The sequence below is a fragment of the Anopheles funestus genome (genome assembly GCF_943734845.2).
Source record: "Anopheles funestus chromosome X unlocalized genomic scaffold, idAnoFuneDA-416_04 X_unloc_123, whole genome shotgun sequence".
Taxonomy (NCBI): domain Eukaryota; kingdom Metazoa; phylum Arthropoda; class Insecta; order Diptera; family Culicidae; genus Anopheles; species Anopheles funestus.
The window spans coordinates 22,501-42,500 of record NW_026045065.1 but is presented as its reverse complement, the minus strand read 5'-3'; the positions used below and the strand labels follow the sequence as shown (position 1 = coordinate 42,500).

The 20,000-nt window shown below is 47.5% G+C and overlaps 1 non-coding gene across 1 annotated transcript in view; it reads left to right on the top strand.

Moving 5' to 3' along the window:
* The window catches only part of LOC125772843 (large subunit ribosomal RNA), a 4,181-nt gene extending 4,120 nt beyond the window's left edge, over positions 1–61 (top strand). Inside the window, exon 1 of the ribosomal RNA XR_007419696.1 lies at positions 1–61. This exon is cut by the window's left edge and continues 4,120 nt beyond it. This is a non-coding gene — a ribosomal RNA (large subunit ribosomal RNA).
* The last annotated feature ends 19,939 nt before the right edge of the window (positions 62–20,000 follow it).

Here is a 20,000-nt window from a genome sequence, read left to right as displayed (position 1 = left end):
TTCAAGTTGTAGAGATGCGTTCGCATCGATCCTCTCAGGCGACCCATGCTTGGTGGTTAGTGCTTGCGCGTGCGCGCCCCGTGTGTGCTGGAATTGGCCAACCAGTGCACATTGGTGGTGCGTACCGTGACTTGCACCATGTGACGAGAGTGTTGAAGAACACTGTGTGGTGACTCTATGCCTATGTGATGGGGTGCTTGTAACACACGACCGAACCGACGGCTCGTTGGATGGTCACGACAGTGTGGTGCAGGTGCGCCCATGTGTAACGAATACATTGAGTGCCGTTGGAGGTTAGCGGTTGGTTGGTTGCATGCTACAACTTCGCGTTGTACATGGGCTGGCCGCTGCGCTTCCTTCGGGTTGCCACTTGATGTTGATAGGGTTGATGTATTGTGTTCGTTGACTTTTGGTTCATTCCAAAAGTCTTCGGACTTAGATAATTTTACAAGTGTCGGCGCTCTCGGACCGAAAATAAGAAGACAACTAAGAAGAAAAAGAGAAAGAAGCTAATAGTGGAAAGTATTCTTCTTCAAAGAAGGAACAAAAATTTTACAAGTGTTGAAAAATTTCCTAAGTCCAAAAAATTTTCTAAGTCCAGAAAATTTTCTAAGTCCCACAAAATGGAACATGATGAAGAAGATACAGAAGTTGAAAATTTTTCTAAGTCCAAAAAATTTTCTAAGTCCAGAAAATTTTCTAAGTCCAAAGTGTTGGAACAATTTCCAAAGGCCCATAGGTTGCACTGAATTTTCCTAAGTTGGCCACAAGTACCCATGAGGTATCGAGAAGGTTCACCCGAAGGACATAATATGTCCCAAAGTACCGATAGAGTACCCACAAATAGCACCGCGTTGGCCTAAGTTGGCCAAAAGTACCGATAGAGTACCCACAAGTAGCACTGAGTTGGCCTAAGTTGGCCAAAAGTACCGATAGAGTACCCACAAATAGCACCGAATGGGCCTAAGTTGGCCAAAAGTACCGATAGAGTACCCACAAGAAGCACTGAGTTGGCCTAAGTTGGCCAAAAGTACCGATAGAGTACCCACAAATAGCACCCAGTTGGCCTAAGTTGGCCAAAAGTACCGATAGAGCACCCAAAAGTAGCACCCAATTGGCCTATGTTGGCCAAAAGTACCGATAGAGTACCCACAAATAGCACCCAGTTGGCCTAAGTTGGCCAAAAGTACCGATAGAGCACCCACAAGTAGCACCCAATTGGCCTATGTTGGCCAAAAGTACCGATAGAGTACCCACAAATAGCACCGAATGGGCCTAAGTTGGCCAAAAGTACCGATAGAGTACCCACAAATAGCACCGCGTTGGCCTAAGTTGGCCAAAAGTACCGATAGAGTACCCACAAGTAGCACTGAGTTGGCCTAAGTTGGCCAAAAGTACTGATAGAGTACCCACAAATAGCACCGAATGGGCCTAACATGGCCAAAAGTACCGATAGAGTACCCACAAATAGCACCGAATGGGCCTAACATGGCCAAAAGTACCGATAGAGCACCCACATATAGCACCCCATTGGCCTAAGTTGGCCAAAAGTACCGATAGAGTACCCACAAAGAGCACCCAATTGGCCTAAGTTGGCCAAAAGTACCGCCAAGTAGCACCATAGAGGCCCGAGTAGAGCGAAATGTGGGCCAAATTGAACATTTGAAAATTTTTACAAGTCCAGAAAATTTTCTAAGTCCAGAAAATTTTCTAAGTCCAAAGAGTTGGACAAATTTCCTTAGGCCCAAAGGTTGCACTGAATGTTCCTAAGTTGGCCATCAGTACCCATGAAGTATAGCGAAGGTTCACCCGAAAGACACAATACGCCCTAAAGTACCCACAGAGTACCCACAAGTTGCACCCAATTGGCCTAAGTTGGCCAGAAGTACCGACAAGTACCACCATAGAAGCCCGAGTAGAGCGAAATGTGGGCCAAAGTACCGAGTAGTTGCCACAAATGCCCAAATGGATACCAAAATGTGGTACCAAGTACCTAACTGTTGCAACAAATGCTAGCTTTCTGAGCAAAAGCTGTGGACCAATTTCGTAGAAGAACCGCCTAGGCGAAAAGGCAAAAATCGCCGAAGCTGGCCCGCTCGCAGAGCTCGCGGGCCAGGAGATACTCATAGGGCGCTTTACTAGAGTGGGGAACTTGAGAATTTTTGTGTCCGAGACTTTGGGCAACTTCGCGGCCGCCCCCTTAAAGTAAAAGATTTTCTCTGGGTGCCTAAAATTCGCAATTCCCGCAAAGTCGGGAAGACGTTAAAGTTTTTGCCCAAAAAATGGCCATCGATTTAAGGTGATTTTCCAATAAGAAAATTTTTCCTAAGATGAATTTTTTCGAATATTTCCTAAACTAAGCGTCGGAGCACATGGCCGTGGAGGAACTTTTGGTAGCTTTTGGCAAGGGCTATCGGATGAAATAATAAGAAAGGCCATCAGAGCGATATTGGATTAATGCGGGCTCATAAACGCACCTGAGAAGTGAAAATTGGTACCTTGCACGCAGGATGCAAGAAATGCTTGAGTGTTAACCATCATCGGTACCAAGTACCTAGGTTATATCGAGTGCGTAGATGGAAGTCGGTACCAAAGGGAAACCTTCCTAGGCTAGGTGCACGCAAGTGAGTATGGATCGATCAGTAGAAAGATGGGAAGCCATAGGAAACCTTCCTAGGCTAGGTGCACGCAAGTGAGTATGGATCGATCAGTAGAAAGATGGGAAGCCATAGGAAACCTTCCTAGGCTAGGTGCACGCAAGTGAGTATGGATCGATCAGTAGAAAGATGGGAAGCCATAGGAAACCTTCCTAGGCTAGGTGCACGCAAGTGAGTATGGATCGATCAGTAGAAAGATGGGAAGCCATAGGAAACCTTCCTAGGCTAGGTGCACGCAAGTGAGTATGGATCGATCAGTAGAAAGATGGGAAGCCATAGGAAACCTTCCTAGGCTAGGTACACGCAAGTGAGTATGGATCGATCAGTAGAAAGATGGGAAGCCATAGGAAACCTTCCTAGGCTAGGTGCACGCAAGTGAGTATGGATCGATCAGTAGAAAGATGGGAAGCCATAGGAAACCTTCCTAGGCTAGGTGCACGCAAGTGAGTATGGATCGATCAGTAGAAAGATGGGAAGCCATAGGAAACCTTCCTAGGCTAGGTGCACGCAAGTGAGTATGGATCGATCAGTAGAAAGTGGGAAGCCCAAGGAAACCTTCCTAGGCTAGGTGCACGCAAGTGAGTATGGATCGATCAGTAGAAAGATGGGAAGCCCAAGGAAACCTTCCTAGGCTAGGTGCACGCAAGTGAGTATGGATCGATCAGTAGAAAGATGGGAAGCCATAGGAAACCTTCCTAGGCTAGGTGCACGCAAGTGAGTATGGATCGATCAGTAGAAAGATGGGAAGCCATAGGAAACCTTCCTAGGCTAGGTGCACGCAAGTGAGTATGGATCGATCAGTAGAAAGATGGGAAGCCATAGGAAACCTTCCTAGGCTAGGTGCACGCAAGTGAGTATGGATCGATCAGTAGAAAGATGGGAAGCCATAGGAAACCTTCCTAGGCTAGGTGCACGCAAGTGAGTATGGATCGATCAGTAGAAAGATGGGAAGCCATAGGAAACCTTCCTAGGCTAGGTGCACGCAAGTGAGTATGGATCGATCAGTAGAAAGATGGGAAGCCATAGGAAACCTTCCTAGGCTAGGTGCACGCAAGTGAGTATGGATCGATCAGTAGAAAGATGGGAAGCCCAAGGAAACCTTCCTAGGCTAGGTGCACGCAAGTGAGTATGGATCGATCAGTAGAAAGATGGGAAGCCATAGGAAACCTTCCTAGGCTAGGTGCACGCAAGTGAGTATGGATCGATCAGTAGAAAGATGGGAAGCCCAAGGAAACCTTCCTAGGCTAGGTGCACGCAAGTGAGTATGGATCGATCAGTAGAAAGATGGGAAGCCCAAGGAAACCTTCCTAGGCTAGGTGCACGCAAGTGAGTATGGATCGATCAGTAGAAAGATGGGAAGCCATAGGAAACCTTCCTAGGCTAGGTGCACGCAAGTGAGTATGGATCGATCAGTAGAAAGATGGGAAGCCATAGGAAACCTTCCTAGGCTAGGTGCACGCAAGTGAGTATGGATCGATCAGTAGAAAGATGGGAAGCCATAGGAAACCTTCCTAGGCTAGGTGCACGCAAGTGAGTATGGATCGATCAGTAGAAAGATGGGAAGCCATAGGAAACCTTCCTAGGCTAGGTGCACGCAAGTGAGTATGGATCGATCAGTAGAAAGATGGGAAGCCCAAGGAAACCTTCCTAGGCTAGGTGCACGCAAGTGAGTATGGATCGATCAGTAGAAAGATGGGAAGCCATAGGAAACCTTCCTAGGCTAGGTGCACGCAAGTGAGTATGGATCGATCAGTAGAAAGATGGGAAGCCCAAGGAAACCTTCCTAGGCTAGGTGCACGCAAGTGAGTATGGATCGATCAGTAGAAAGATGGGAAGCCCAAGGAAACCTTCCTAGGCTAGGTGCACGCAAGTGAGTATGGATCGATCAGTAGAAAGATGGGAAGCCATAGGAAACCTTCCTAGGCTAGGTGCACGCAAGTGAGTATGGATCGATCAGTAGAAAGATGGGAAGCCATAGGAAACCTTCCTAGGCTAGGTGCACGCAAGTGAGTATGGATCGATCAGTAGAAAGATGGGAAGCCCAAGGAAACCTTCCTAGGCTAGGTGCACGCAAGTGAGTATGGATCGATCAGTAGAAAGATGGGAAGCCATAGGAAACCTTCCTAGGCTAGGTGCACGCAAGTGAGTATGGATCGATCAGTAGAAAGATGGGAAGCCCAAGGAAACCTTCCTAGGCTAGGTGCACGCAAGTGAGTATGGATCGATCAGTAGAAAGATGGGAAGCCATAGGAAACCTTCCTAGGCTAGGTGCACGCAAGTGAGTATGGATCGATCAGTAGAAAGTGGGAAGCCCATTACCAAATGCCCTAGTGAAGACCGTAAACGAATATCATGAACCGATAAGGAGCACCAAATGCCCTAGTGAAGACCGTAAACGAATATCATGAACCGATAAGGAGCACCAAATGCCCTAGTGAAGACCGTAAACGAATATCATGAACCGATAAGGAGCACCAAATGCCCTAGTGAAGACCGTAAACGAATATCATGAACCGAGAAGTAGCAACGAATGCCTGAAAAAGTACCAAGTCCACGGTATAGAGTAACGAGAGTTAACCGCCGTGATGTATGCAATGTGGGCAGCCATTGCATGGGTTCTGGACTTGGTTCGCGAATAACTTTTTTGCTAGACATCGGACAAAGTTGACGTGGAAGAACGAAATGTAGCATTTGGTGCCACCTATCCAAAACTTTTTCAAGATTGAAGATCCGATCGATACAGCCTGAGTTATAGGCAAAAGTTGGTGCAAAATTGAGCATTTTTAATGGTGAAAAATCGGTACTCCTCGAATAGCTCCTGTTGGAAGCATCGGACCACATGGTCGTGGAGGAACATATTGTAGCGCGCGGTGTCAAGTATCGACACCCAAAACCGCATGTCCGATGGACGGAAAATGACCAAGTTATAGTGAAAACTTGGTTGCACCAAATTCCCGAAGAAGTGCAACGAGAAGGTGAATGCGATGGTTGTTCGTCGAATAGCTCCGGCCACAGACATGGTAGCGATTAGTGGTGCATGGAAGAAATCTAGCCACAAGTGCCATCTACCCATGGCCAGAAGAAAGTGTGGCCATATCTTGGATACCGGCGGAGCTATGGGGCAAATACGGGCCAAAAATGGTGCCAGGTGGACCAAAAATCCGACCAAGTGCGCGATGCGCTTTCGTGAATAGCTCCGGCCACAGACATGGTAGCGATTAGTGGTGCATGGAAGAAATCTAGCCACAAGTGCCATCTACCCATGGCCAGAAGAAAGTGTGGCCATATCTTGGATACCGGCGGAGCTATGGGGCAAATATGGGCCAAAAATGGTGCAAGTTGGACCAAAAATCCGACCAAGTGCGCGAGGCGCTTTCGTGAATAGCTCCGGCCACAGACATGGTAGCGATTAGTGGTGCATGGAAGAAATCTAGCCACAAGTGCCATCTACCCATGGCCAGAAGAAAGTGTGGCCATATCTTGGATACCGGCGGAGCTATGGGGCAAATATGGGCCAAAAATGGTGCAAGTTGGACCAAAAATCCGACCAAGTGCGCGAGGCGCTTTCGTGAATAGCTCCGGCCAGAGACATGGTAGCGATTAGTAGTGCATGGAAGAAATCTAGCCACAAGTGCCATCTACCCATGGCCAGAAGAAAGTGTGGCCATATCTTGGATACCGGCGGAGCTATGGGGCAAATACGGGCCAACAATGGTGCCAGGTGGACCAAAAATCCGACCAAGTGCGCGAGGCGCTTTCGTGAATAGCTCCGGCCACAGACATGGTAGCGATTAGTGGTGCATGGAAGAAATCTAGCCACAAGTGCCATCTACCCATGGCCAGAAGAAAGTGTGGCCATATCTTGGATACCGGCGGAGCTATGGGGCAAATATGGGCCAAAAATGGTGCAAGTTGGACCAAAAATCCGACCAAGTGCGCGAGGCGCTTTCGTGAATAGCTCCGGCCAGAGACATGGTAGCGATTAGTGGTGCATGGAAGAAATCTAGCCACAAGTGCCATCTACCCATGGCCAGAAGAAAGTGTGGCGCTATCTTGGATACCGGCGGAGCTATGGGGCAAATATGGGCCAAAAATGGTGCAAGTTGGACCAACAATCCGACCAAGTGCGCGAGGCGCTTTCGTGAATAGCTCCGGCCACAGACATGGTAGCGATTAGTGGTGCATGGAAGAAATCTAGCCACAAGTGCCATCTACCCATGGCCAGAAGAAAGTGTGGCCATATCTTGGATACCGGCGGAGCTATGGGGCAAATATGGGCCAAAAATGGTGCAAGTTGGACCAAAAATCCGAAAAAGTACCTAGGTAAATGCGATGGTTGTTCGTCGAATAGCTCCGGCCACAGACATGGTAGCGATTAGTGGTGCATGGAAGAAATCTAGCCACAAGTGCCATCTACCCATGGCCAGAAGAAAGTGTGGCGCTATCTTGGATACCGGCGGAGCTATGGGGCAAATATGGGCCAAAAATGGTGAAGTTGGACCAAAAATCCGACCAAGTGCGCGAGGCGCTTTCGTGAATAGCTCCGGCCACAGACATGGTAGCGATTAGTGGTGCATGGAAGAAATCTAGCCACAAGTGCCATCTAGCCATGGCCAGAAGAAAGTGTGGCCATATCTTGGATACCGGCGGAGCTATGGGGCAAATATGGGCCAAAAATGGTGCAAGTTGGACCAAAAATCCGAAAAAGTACCTAGGTAAATGCGATGGTTGTTCGTCGAATAGCTCCGGCCACAGACATGGTAGCGATTAGTGGTGCATGGAAGAAATCTAGCCACAAGTGCCATCTACCCATGGCCAGAAGAAAGTGTGGCCATATCTTGGATACCGGCGGAGCTATGGGGCAAATACGGGCCAACAATGGTGCCAGGTGGACCAAAAATCCGACCAAGTGCGCGAGGCGCTTTCGTGAATAGCTCCGGCCACAGACATGGTAGCGATTAGTGGTGCATGGAAGAAATCTAGCCACAAGTGCCATCTACCCATGGCCAGAAGAAAGTGTGGCCATATCTTGGATACCGGCGGAGCTATGGGGCAAATATGGGCCAAAAATGGTGCAAGTTGGACCAAAAATCCGAAAAAGTACCTAGGTAAATGCGATGGTTGTTCGTCGAATAGCTCCGGCCAGAGACATGGTAGCGATTAGTGGTGCATGGAAGAAATCTAGCCACAAGTGCCATCTACCCATGGCCAGAAGAAAGTGTGGCCATATCTTGGATACCGGCGGAGCTATGGGGCAAATATGGGCCAAAAATGGTGCAAGTTGGACCAAAAATCCGAAAAAGTACCTAGGTAAATGCGATGGTTGTTCGTCGAATAGCTCCGGCCAGAGACATGGTAGCGATTAGTGGTGCATGGAAGAAATCTAGCCACAAGTGCCATCTACCCATGGCCAGAAGAAAGTGTGGCCATATCTTGGATACCGGCGGAGCTATGGGGCAAATATGGGCCAAAAATGGTGCAAGTTGGACCAAAAATCCGACCAAGTGCGCGAGGCGCTTTCGTGAATAGCTCCGGCCACAGACATGGTAGCGATTAGTGGTGCATGGAAGAAATCTAGCCACAAGTGCCATCTACCCATGGCCAGAACAAAGTGTGGCCATATCTTGGATACCGGCGGAGCTATGGGGCAAATACGGGCCAACAATGGTGCCAGGTGGACCAAAAATCCGACCAAGTGCGCGAGGCGCTTTCGTGAATAGCTCCGGCCACAGACATGGTAGCGATTAGTGGTGCATGGAAGAAATCTAGCCACAAGTGCCATCTACCCATGGCCAGAAGAAAGTGTGGCCATATCTTGGATACCGGCGGAGCTATGGGGCAAATATGGGCCAAAAATGGTGCAAGTTGGACCAAAAATCCGAAAAAGTACCTAGGTAAATGCGATGGTTGTTCGTCGAATAGCTCCGGCCACAGACATGGTAGCGATTAGTGGTGCATGGAAGAAATCTAGCCACAAGTGCCATCTACCCATGGCCAGAAGAAAGTGTGGCCATATCTTGGATACCGGCGGAGCTATGGGGCAAATATGGGCCAAAAATGGTGCAAGTTGGACCAAAAATCCGAAAAAGTACCTAGGTAAATGCGATGGTTGTTCGTCGAATAGCTCCGGCCACAGACATGGTAGCGATTAGTGGTGCATGGAAGAAATCTAGCCACAAGTGCCATCTACCCATGGCCAGAAGAAAGTGTGGCCATATCTTGGATACCGGCGGAGCTATGGGGCAAATACGGGCCAACAATGGTGCCAGGTGGACCAAAAATCCGACCAAGTGCGCGAGGCGCTTTCGTGAATAGCTCCGGCCACAGACATGGTAGCGATTAGTGGTGCATGGAAGAAATCTAGCCACAAGTGCCATCTACCCATGGCCAGAAGAAAGTGTGGCCATATCTTGGATACCGGCGGAGCTATGGGGCAAATATGGGCCAAAAATGGTGCAAGTTGGACCAAAAATCCGAAAAAGTACCTAGGTAAATGCGATGGTTGTTCGTCGAATAGCTCCGGCCAGAGACATGGTAGCGATTAGTGGTGCATGGAAGAAATCTAGCCACAAGTGCCATCTACCCATGGCCAGAAGAAAGTGTGGCCATATCTTGGATACCGGCGGAGCTATGGGGCAAATATGGGCCAAAAATGGTGCAAGTTGGACCAAAAATCCGAAAAAGTACCTAGGTAAATGCGATGGTTGTTCGTCGAATAGCTCCGGCCAGAGACATGGTAGCGATTAGTGGTGCATGGAAGAAATCTAGCCACAAGTGCCATCTACCCATGGCCAGAAGAAAGTGTGGCGCTATCTTGGATACCGGCGGAGCTATGGGGCAAATATGGGCCAAAAATGGTGAAGTTGGACCAAAAATCCGACCAAGTGCGCGAGGCGCTTTCGTGAATAGCTCCGGCCACAGACATGGTAGCGATTAGTGGTGCATGGAAGAAATCTAGCCACAAGTGCCATCTACCCATGGCCAGAAGAAAGTGTGGCCATATCTTGGATACCGGCGGAGCTATGGGGCAAATATGGGCCAAAAATGGGTAAAATTGTACGGTCCAAAGCCAAGGGTAAATTTTTTTATTCCTCTAATAACTTCTAGCACAGACATTGAATCGGTTGGTGATGTATGGATGAAATGTAGCAAACAGTTGGAACTACCCATAAAATCTTAAAGATTGACGATCCAATGTATAGAACCGGAGTAATGTGCGATACTTGGTGAAAAATCGAGTGAAAAATTAGCTATAAACTGTTTTTGGCCCATAACTCGAATACTAGACATCGGAAGGGGGGGTCGTAGAACGATTTTTTGTTGCCCTATCGATTCCCTATCGAACGAGCAAAAGTTGTTTTTTTGACCAAAAAGGACCCCTACTCTAGTAAAATTGGCCTGATTTTACTAGTCCCCGGTACCCGTACAGGCAAAATGAGCAAAATGCTCAAGTATGAATGGTTTTTGGCCCATAACTCGAATACTAGACGTCGCAGGGGGGTGTCGTGGAACAATTTTTGGTAGCCCTTGAAATTATCTATCGAATGACATATACTTGATTTTTGGCCAAAAAGTTCCCTAGACTAGTAAAAATCGCATCATTTTACTAGAGTCGGGTACCCTGGACGAAAAATCGCTATAGTTGCGGTTTTTGGCTAATAACTCGAATACTAGACGTCGGAGGGGGGTGTCGTGGAACAATTTTTGGTAGCCCTTGAAATTATCTATCGAATGACATATACTTGATTTTTGGCCAAAAAGTTCCCTAGACTAGTAAAAATCGCATCATTTTACTAGAGTCGGGTACCCTGGACGAAAAACCGCTATAGTTGCGGTTTTTGGCTAATAACTCTAATACTATACGTCGCAGGGGGGTGTCATGGAACAATTTTTGGTAGCCCTTGAAATTATCTATCGAATGACATATACTTGATTTTTGGCCAAAAAGTTCCCTAGACTAGTAAAAATCGCATCATTTTACTAGAGTCGGGTACCCTGGACGAAAAACCGCTTAAGTTGCGGTTTTTGGCTAATAACTCGAATACTAGACGTCGCAGGGGGGTGTCGTGGAACAATTTTTGGTAGCCCTTGAAATTATCTATCGAATGACATATACTTGATTTTTTGACCAAAAAGTTCCTAGACTAGTAAAAATCGCATCATTTTACTAGAGTCGGGTACCCTGTACGAAAAACCGCTATAGTTGCGGTTTTTGGCCAATAACTCGAATACTAGACGTCGGAGGGGGGTGCCGTAGAACAATTTTTTGTAGCCCTTGAAATTACCTTTCGAATGATATATAGTGGTTTTTTGGTCAAACAGTGACCCCGAGACTAGTAACCCTCCATACACAAAACCGCCTAAAAAGTTTTGGTTTTGCAAAATTTTGAAAAGTGCGTCAAAAAAATTTTTTCAAAAAGTACCAAATCGTGATCAGAACTCACTATAGACCATAAAAAGTGAAATCCGATGGTCATTTGCAACACTTGGTCAATCGAGAAAAATTTCACTTTTTTACTAGAGTCGGGTACCCTGAACGAAAAATCGCTCAAGTGATGGTTTTTGGCCAATAACTCGAATACTAGACGTCGGAGGGGGGTGCCGTAGAACAATTTTTTGTAGCCCTTGAAATTACCTTTCGAATGATATATAGTGGTTTTTTGGTCAAACAGTGACCCCGAGACTAGTAACCCTCCATACACAAAACCGCCTACAAAAACTTTGTTTTGAAAAATTTTGAAAAGTTCAAAAAAATTTTTTTTTCAAAAACTACTAAAACGTGATAAGAACTTACTATAGACCATGAAAAGTGATATCCGATGATAATTTGCAAAAGTTGGTAACTAGTAAAAAATTTCACTTTTTTACTAGAGTCGGTGCAACGAGAAAAAAAAAGTCCGTGATGGAGAAAAATGGCACGTTTTCCACGCCTGTACGCTTTCGTTTTCTATATAGGGGGTAGGTGAGCCAGAAGCATGAATTTGACTGAGTACGTATCTTTATGAATTGGGCCCTTCTAAATCGATTGAGACTACCCCCAGGACGATCGGACGACTGCTTCTGGCTCAAAATGTGGTTTTTAGATTTTGATCGTCAATTATGAGAGAAAAAATCGATTAGAAGTAAAGATACGAAATGCTTGGTCTAAGTTGGGAAACGACTTCGGATATTTGTTGGACGTTGTCGTAGAAGGTCCGAGGACCAAGGAAAAGTGATTTCCAAGTGGATTTATGCACTATTAGTCGATGGTAAGATGTGAAATTAGTAGAACTTACCATACAGTTTGCGAAGTTGAAGCAATCGGTTGGTGAATATGGTACTGTCTGTCCAATTTGGTGGTTCGGAATGAGTGAAACGATGTTGATGATGGATAGACGTTCCGATTGCCCCCGATCGGGGAACATATAGTGGTCTTTAAGGTCCAAGTACCTATGTTTTGGTAAGCAGAACTGAGAGTTAAAGGATGAAAGTCGGCCATTCCTAATATCATCCTATCGGTGGTTCGCGAGTTGTTTGAGGACCGGAGCAGCTCGCGATGAAACGGTCCTAGGGTATTGGTTATCCATCCAAGGAAGAGTAAATGCGATCCTAGATGTGTGTCGTTGGCCGTTCTACCGGTATCGCCTATCGATGAGATATCGACGGGCATGCCTTACTCGAAAGTTGAATTCTAGGATCGATGGTCAAACAGACCTATGAGCGATAAACCAAACTGAACACGTATTGATGTCGGCTTTTCCTATCATTTGATGCCGCAGGTTGTTTAGGGACCGGAGCAACTTGCGGCCGAGACGGTCCCCGGGGGTTTCGTTCTCCAAGGAGTGGAAACTATTAAGCAAGAGTTGTAGCAAGATACGATCCTCTGATGTGTCGTTGGCCGTTCATGCGGTATCGCCTGTCGATGAGATATCGATGGGCATGCCTTACTCTACCGACCTTCTAATTGAGAGTATTAATCAGGGATCGATGGTCAAACAAGACCAATGAGCGATAAACCAAACTGAACACGTATTGATGTCGGCTTTTCCTATCATTTGATGCCGCAGGTTGTTTAGGGACCGGAGCAGCTTGCGGCCGAGACGGTCCCCGGGGGTTTCTTTCTCCAAGGAGAAGAAACGATTAAGCAAAAGTTGTAGCAAGATACGATCCTCTGATGTGTCGTTGGCCGTTCAAGCGGTATCGCCTGTCGATGAGATATCGATGGGCATGCCTTACTCTCCCGACTGGATTACTGAGAGTTTAATCAGGGATCGATGGTCAAACAGACCAATGAGCGATAAACCAAACTGAACACGTATTGATGTCGGCATTTCCTATCATTTGTCGCAGGTTGTTTAGGGACCGGAGCAGCTTGCGACCGAGACGGTCCCCGGGGGTTTCTTTCTCTAAGGAGTGGAAACGATTAAGCAAAAGTCGTAGCAATAATCGATCACCTGATGTGTCGTTGGCCGTTCTTGCGGTATCGCCTGTCGATGAGATATCGATGGGCATGCCTTACTCTCCTGACTGTTTAATTGAGAGTTATAATCAGGGATCGATGGTCAAAAAGACCTATGAGCGATAAACCAAACTGAACACGTGTTGATGTCGGCATTTCCTATCATTTGTCGCAGGTTGTTTAGGGACCGGAGCAGCTTGCGACCGAGACGGTCCCTTCCCGAAAGATGGTGAACCGAGTCGTCTGGCGTAAAAACCGGACGACTCGAAAGGGCTTGACCCTTTCAAGTGAGCGATAATCACATTCTACGCTCAGTTCGACAGCTACAAGGCAATCACTCGCTATGTTCAGAGCTAATACATGCAACATGCCGGCATTGTTTCCACCGACGCATGGATTCAAGACTGGTGCACTTATTAGTTAAACCGTTCGCCTCCGGGTGTTTCGAGTTCAAGTCTGGATGAGGATTGTTCTTGCTGGTAATAGCTTGAGCCCCTGAATAAGGGGTCGAAGCGTACATCTTGAGACCATGTACAACATATTACCAAATCGGCACCATGGGTTCGGGTGCAAGTGATGTAACCGTGAAAGATGTTGAGCAGCCCAACATCGGTTTACACACGCATAATAGGAAGGCAGCGCTGTCGACTGGTCAGTCGTGTAAGAAGTGTGCATTATCGATCACAAATATATTGGTGATCTGTAGGTTGCGCATACACCATGCCCGGTGTAAAGTGCCGTGGTCCCCCCCGGGGGGCTGCATCAAACCGTTCGCCACGCGAACTACCCAATGGAACGAACTCTATGCATTTAATAAGAAGAAGAGATGATAATGAAACACGGTCGATTTAAGAGTTGAAAACGTTGAAATACCTATAAGCAAGTCTTAAGTTGGTGGTGACCGTTACGCCCCAACAAATTGGTGCCTTACCCTACACCAAAGAGCCATTCAACATGGTTCAAGTGAGCGATAATCACGCTCTACGCTCAGTATGACAGCTGCAAGGCAATCACTCGCTAAGTTCAGAGCTAATACATGCAACACGCCGGCATTGTTTCCACCGACGCATGGATTCAAGACTGGTGCACTTATTAGTTAAACCGTTCGCCTCCGGGTGTTTCGAGTTCAAGTCTGGATGAGGATTGTTCTTGCTGGTAATAGCTTGAGCCCCTGAATAAGGGGCCGAAGCGTACATCTTGAGTAAATGTACAACATATTACCAAATCGGCACCGTGGGTTCTGGTGCAAGTGATGTAACCGTGAAAGATGTTGAGCAGCCCAACATCGGTTTACACACGCATAATAGGAAGGCAGCGCTGTCGACTGGTCAGTCGTGTAAGAAGTGTGCATTATCGATCTCCAATATATGAGCTCAGTATGACAGCCCAATTGGTAATCCTCGGGACCTCCAGAAAGGAAGCTGGATGAGGATTACCAAATCGAAAGTTGATAAGTGTAGTGGTACCACTTAGTCAACTTGTATCCCGAAAGATGGTGAACCGAGTCGTCTGGCGTAAAAACCGGACGACTCGAAAGGGCTTGACCCTTTCAAGTGAGCGATAATCACGCTCTACGCTCAGTTCGACAGCTGCAAGGCAATCACTCGCTAAGTTCAGAGCTAATACATGCAACATGCCGGCATTGTTTCCACCGACGCATGGATTCAAGACTGGTGCACTTATTAGTTAAACCGTTCGCCTCCGGGTGTTTCGAGTTAAAGTCTGGATGAGGATTGATCTTGCTGGTAATAGCTTGAGCCCTTAAGGGGTCGAAGCGTACATCTTGAGACCATGTACAACATATTACCAAATCGGCACCATGGGTTCGGGTGCAAGTGATGTAACCGTGAAAGATGTTGAGCAGCCCAACATCGGTTTACACACGCATAATAGGAAGGCAGCGCTGTCGACTGGTCAGTCGTGTAAGAAGTGTGCATTATCGATCACAAATATATTGGTGATCTGTAGGTTGCGCATACACCATGCCCGGTGTAAAGTGCCGTGGTCCCCCCCGGGGGGCTGCATCAAACCGTTCGCCACGCGAACTACCCAATGGAACGAACTCGATGCATTTAATAAGAAGAAGAGATGATAATGAAACACGGTCGATTTAAGAGTTGAAAACGTTGAAATACCTATAAGCAAGTCTTAAGTTGGTGGTGACCGTTACGCCCCAACAAATTGGTGCCTTACCCTACACCAAAGAGCCATTCAACATGGTTCAAGTGAGCGATAATCACGCTCTACGCTCAGTATGACAGCTGCAAGGCAATCACTCGCTAAGTTCAGAGCTAATACATGCAACACGCCGGCATTGTTTCCACCGACGCATGGATTCAAGACTGGTGCACTTATTAGTTAAACCGTTCGCCTGCGGGTGTTTCGAGTTCAAGTCTGGATGAGGATTGTTCTTGCTGGTAATAGCTTGAGCCCCTGAATAAGGGGCCGAAGCGTACATCTTGAGAGTAAATGTACAACATATTACCAAATCGGCACCGTGGGTTCTGGTGCAAGTGATGTAACCATGAAAGATGTTGAGCAGCCCAACATCGGTTTACACACGCATAAGGGGTTTATTGTTATCTGTAGGTTGCGCATACACCATACCCGGTGTAAAGTGCCGTGGTCCCCCAGGGGGCTGCATCAAAACGTTCGCCATGCGAACTACCCAATGGAACGAACTCGATGTATTGAAAGAGATGAACAATTAATAGCGAGAATAGGGGCCCGGAAGCAATTCCGCGGCCCTACGGTCGATTCAAGAGTTGAAACGTTGTACAATCGTGGATAGCACCTAGTGCTAATATGGTGAGAGATAATGTGTGAGGAAATTTAGTTTCCTAAAGTTTAGTTAGTGGTTTCCGTTGTGCCCTAACAAACTTAAAGTTGGTGGTGACCGTTACACCCCAACAAATTGGTGCCTTACCCAACACCAAAGAGCCATTCCATATGGTTCTAGAGAGAGAGAGTTGTGTGGAAATTTATTTCCCACTAAGCGAGTGTGTGTCTGTAGTGGAACGAATTCTGGTTGATCCTACCAGTAATATACGCTTGTCTCAAAGGTTAAGCCATGCATGTCTAAGTACAAACATAAATGAATGTGAAACCGCATAAGGCTCAGTATAACAGCTATAATTCACAAGATCATCCTACCACTAGTTACTTGGATAACTGTGGAAAATCCAGAGCTAATACATGCAACATGCCGGGACTGTTGCCCTCGCGGGTAGCTGAACTGGTGCACTTATTAGTTAAACCAATCGCCTCCGGGCGGCTTGAGTTGAAGTCTGGATAAGGACGCAGATCGTATGGTCGCTTGTCGACTGACGACAGATCTTTCAAATGTCTGCCCTATCAACTATTGATGGTAGTGTAGAGGACTACCATGGTTGCGACGGGTAACGGGGAATCAGGGTTCGATTCCGGAGAGGGAGCCTGAGAAATGGCTACCACATCCAAGGAAGGCAGCAGGCGCGTAAATTACCCAATCCCAGTACGGGGAGGTAGTGACGAGAAATAACAATATGGACCTCTCTAACGATGGTCCATAATTGGAATGAGTTGAGTATAAATCCTTCAACAAGGATCAAGTGGAGGGCAAGTCTGGTGCCAGCAGCCGCGGTAATTCCAGCTCCACTAGCGTATATTAAAGTTGTTGCGGTTAAAACGTTCGAAGTTGATTGCCCGTCCAGACACGTGACCGCCACGGGCGCCCGGTTACACGCCGGGGCCGTTCGTGCGCGCGCTCACGGCTGCGACTCACAATGGTGTACTTGGGCGTTACTCTGTGAACGAGTACCGTGCTACCGGTTAACTCCGGCACGGGCTCCTCATGGTGCTCAAGATACTCACATTTACCTTGAACAAATTAGAGTGCTCAAAGCAGGCTAAGACAAAGCGTCCGGCCCCCCCGTGGGGTTGGCGTTGGCCGAGAATAATCTTGCATGGAATAATGGAATATGACCTCGGTTTATACGATTTCGTTGGTTTGTCAGAAACCTAGAGGTAATGATTAACAGAAGTAGTTGGGGGCATTGGTATTACGGCGCGAGAGGTGAAATTCGTAGACCGTCGTAGGACCAACTGAAGCGAAAGCGTTTGCCATGGATGCTTTCTTTAATCAAGAACGAAAGTTAGAGGATCGAAGGCGATTAGATACCGCCCTAGTTCTAACCGTAAACGATGCCAATTAGCAATTGGGAGACGCTACCCCTATTCGGTGCTCTCAGTCGCTTCCGGGAAACCAAAATCGGGTTCCGGGGGAAGTATGGTTGCAAAGTTGAAACTTAAAGGAATTGACGGAAGGGCACCACAAGAAGTGGAGCTTGCGGCTTAATTTGACTCAACACGGGAAAATTTACCAGGTCCAAACTTATCGAGGTAAGACAGATTGATAGCTCTTTCTCAAATTTAAGGGTAGTGGTGCATGGCCGTTCTTAGTTCGTGGAATGATTTGTCTGGTTAATTCCGATAACGAACGTGACTCAAACATGCTAACTAGAACGCTGTCAGCAGTGCGCCTCCGGGCGCACCTGACGTTACAGCCGGGCGGCGCCTTCACGGGCGGTCGTCGGCTACGTTTGCCCTGCTTAGCGGGACAACTTGTGTTTAGCAAGCTGAGAATGAGCGATAACAGGTCCGTGATGCCCTTAGATGTTCTGGGCTGCACGCGTGCTACAATGTGGGTCGCAGCGTGTTCTCGCCAATAGGCGCCCCCATTCCGAGAGGAACGGGAAATCACTAAAATGCCCATCTAGTCGGGATTGGGGACTGCAACGGTCCCCATGAACCTGGAATTTCTAGTAAGCACTAGTCATTAGCTAGTGCTGATTACGTCCCTGCCCTTTGTACACACCGCCCGTCGCTACTACCGATGGATTATTTAGTGAGGTTTCTGGAGGCTTACCTTCCGCGGTTCCTTCGTGAGCTGCAGCTGGCATGGCTGAAGTTGACCGAACTTGATGATTTAGAGGAAGTAAAAGTCGTAACAAGGTTTCCGTAGGTGAACCTGCGGAAGGATCATTACTGATGATCGTCCGCGAGTGACCAACCATGGGCTGCCTTCGGTGTAGCTCGGTCGCTCGCTTGCTATGTGTCAGAATTTGTTGAAAGCCAACTCGTTCGTTGTACACTTTGATGGGTGACCATCACTGTGTCCCCGTGCCGAGCTAGATCTCCCCTAGCCGTAAGGCACTTGAACGCCCCTTCGACGACGAGTTGCATGTGTGTGGTATGTGTCAGAATCTGGTGAAGCTTTCTGCATGTGATGTGCCTTGTGTGGATCCGTGGCCATTGCATTGTGTCTGGTGCTTAGATACCCAGACACTTAGAACGCTTGCGCGGAAAGCAAACTCGATCGTTGTACACTTTGATGGGTGACCATCACTGTGTCTCCGTGCCGTGCTAGATCCCCCCTAGCCGTAAGGCACTTTGAACGCCCCTTCGACGACGAGTTACAAGAGTGTGGTATGTGTCAGAATCTGGTGAAGCTTTCTGCATGTGATGTGCCTTGTGTGGATCCGTGGCCATTGCATTGTGTCTGGTGTGTAGGTACCCAGACACTTAGAACGCTTGCGCGGAAAGCAAACTCGATCGTTGTACACTTTGATGGGCAACCATCACTGTGTCTCCGTGCCGTGCTAGATCTCCCCTAGCCGTAAGGCACTTTGAACGCCCCTTCGACGACGAGTTACAAGAGTGTGGTATGTGTCATAATCTGGTGAAGCTTTCTGCATGTGATGTGCCTTGTGTGGATCCGTGGCCATTGCATTGTGTCTGGTGTGTAGGTACCCAGACACTTAAGCAAACTCGATCGTTGTACACTGTGATGGGCGAGCATCACTGTGTCTCCGTGCCGTGTAAGAGCTCCCCTGGCCATCAGGCACTTGAAAGGTCCTTCGACGACGAGTTACAATAGTGGTGTGTTAGATACGTCAGGTGATGGTATCTACTGTTGTGCAATACGTATCCGGCCACGGCACGGAACGAACGGGAACTGTGGTGCAGACATACAAAGAGTTAAGCCTATTAGTCATTAACTCTAAGGACGGGGCCATGGGGCGGTACGCAAAGGATACGGATGAGCGAGTATGCAGGCCCAATACTCAATAGCTCGATCCGATCCAAGCACATGAGTTGACTGCGGCGCCAGGTTAACCAATGTGCTAGATTCTATTTGGCCAGTAGAATCTTGTGTCTTATGCGATTTGATACCAAGACACCAGAACGAAAGTTAGTTGAAGAGTTATTAAACTCTTATGAAGTATGGTTGTGCAATCACAACTTATGACTTTAACCTATAAAGTGGATATGGACTTGCAATTATAACATGGAATCTCTACACACCCCATGAGCTCGATCCAATCCACGCACACGAGTTGCCTGAGTAGCGACAGGTATACCGATGTGCAATACGTATCCGGCCACGGCACGGAACGAACGGGAACTGTGGTGCAGACATACAAAGAGTTAAGCCTACTAGTCATTAACTCTAAGGACGGGGCCATGGGGCGGTACGCAAAGGATACGGATGAGCGAGTATGCAGGCCCAATACTCAATAGCTCGATCCGATCCAAGCACATGAGTTGACTGCGGCGCCAGGTTAACCAATGTGCTAGATTCTATTTGGCCAGTAGAATCTTGTGTCTTACGCGATTTGATACCAAGACACCAGAACGAAAGTTAGTTGAAGAGTGATTAAACTCTTATGAAGAATGGTTGTGCAATCACAACTTATGACTTTAACCTATAAAGTGGATATGGACTATCAATTATAACATGGGGCACACACCATGTTCTCGATCCAATCCACGCACACGAGTTGCCTGAGTAGCGACAGGTATACCGATGTGCAATACGTATCCGGCCATAGGCACGGAACGAACAGGAACTGTGGTGCAGACAT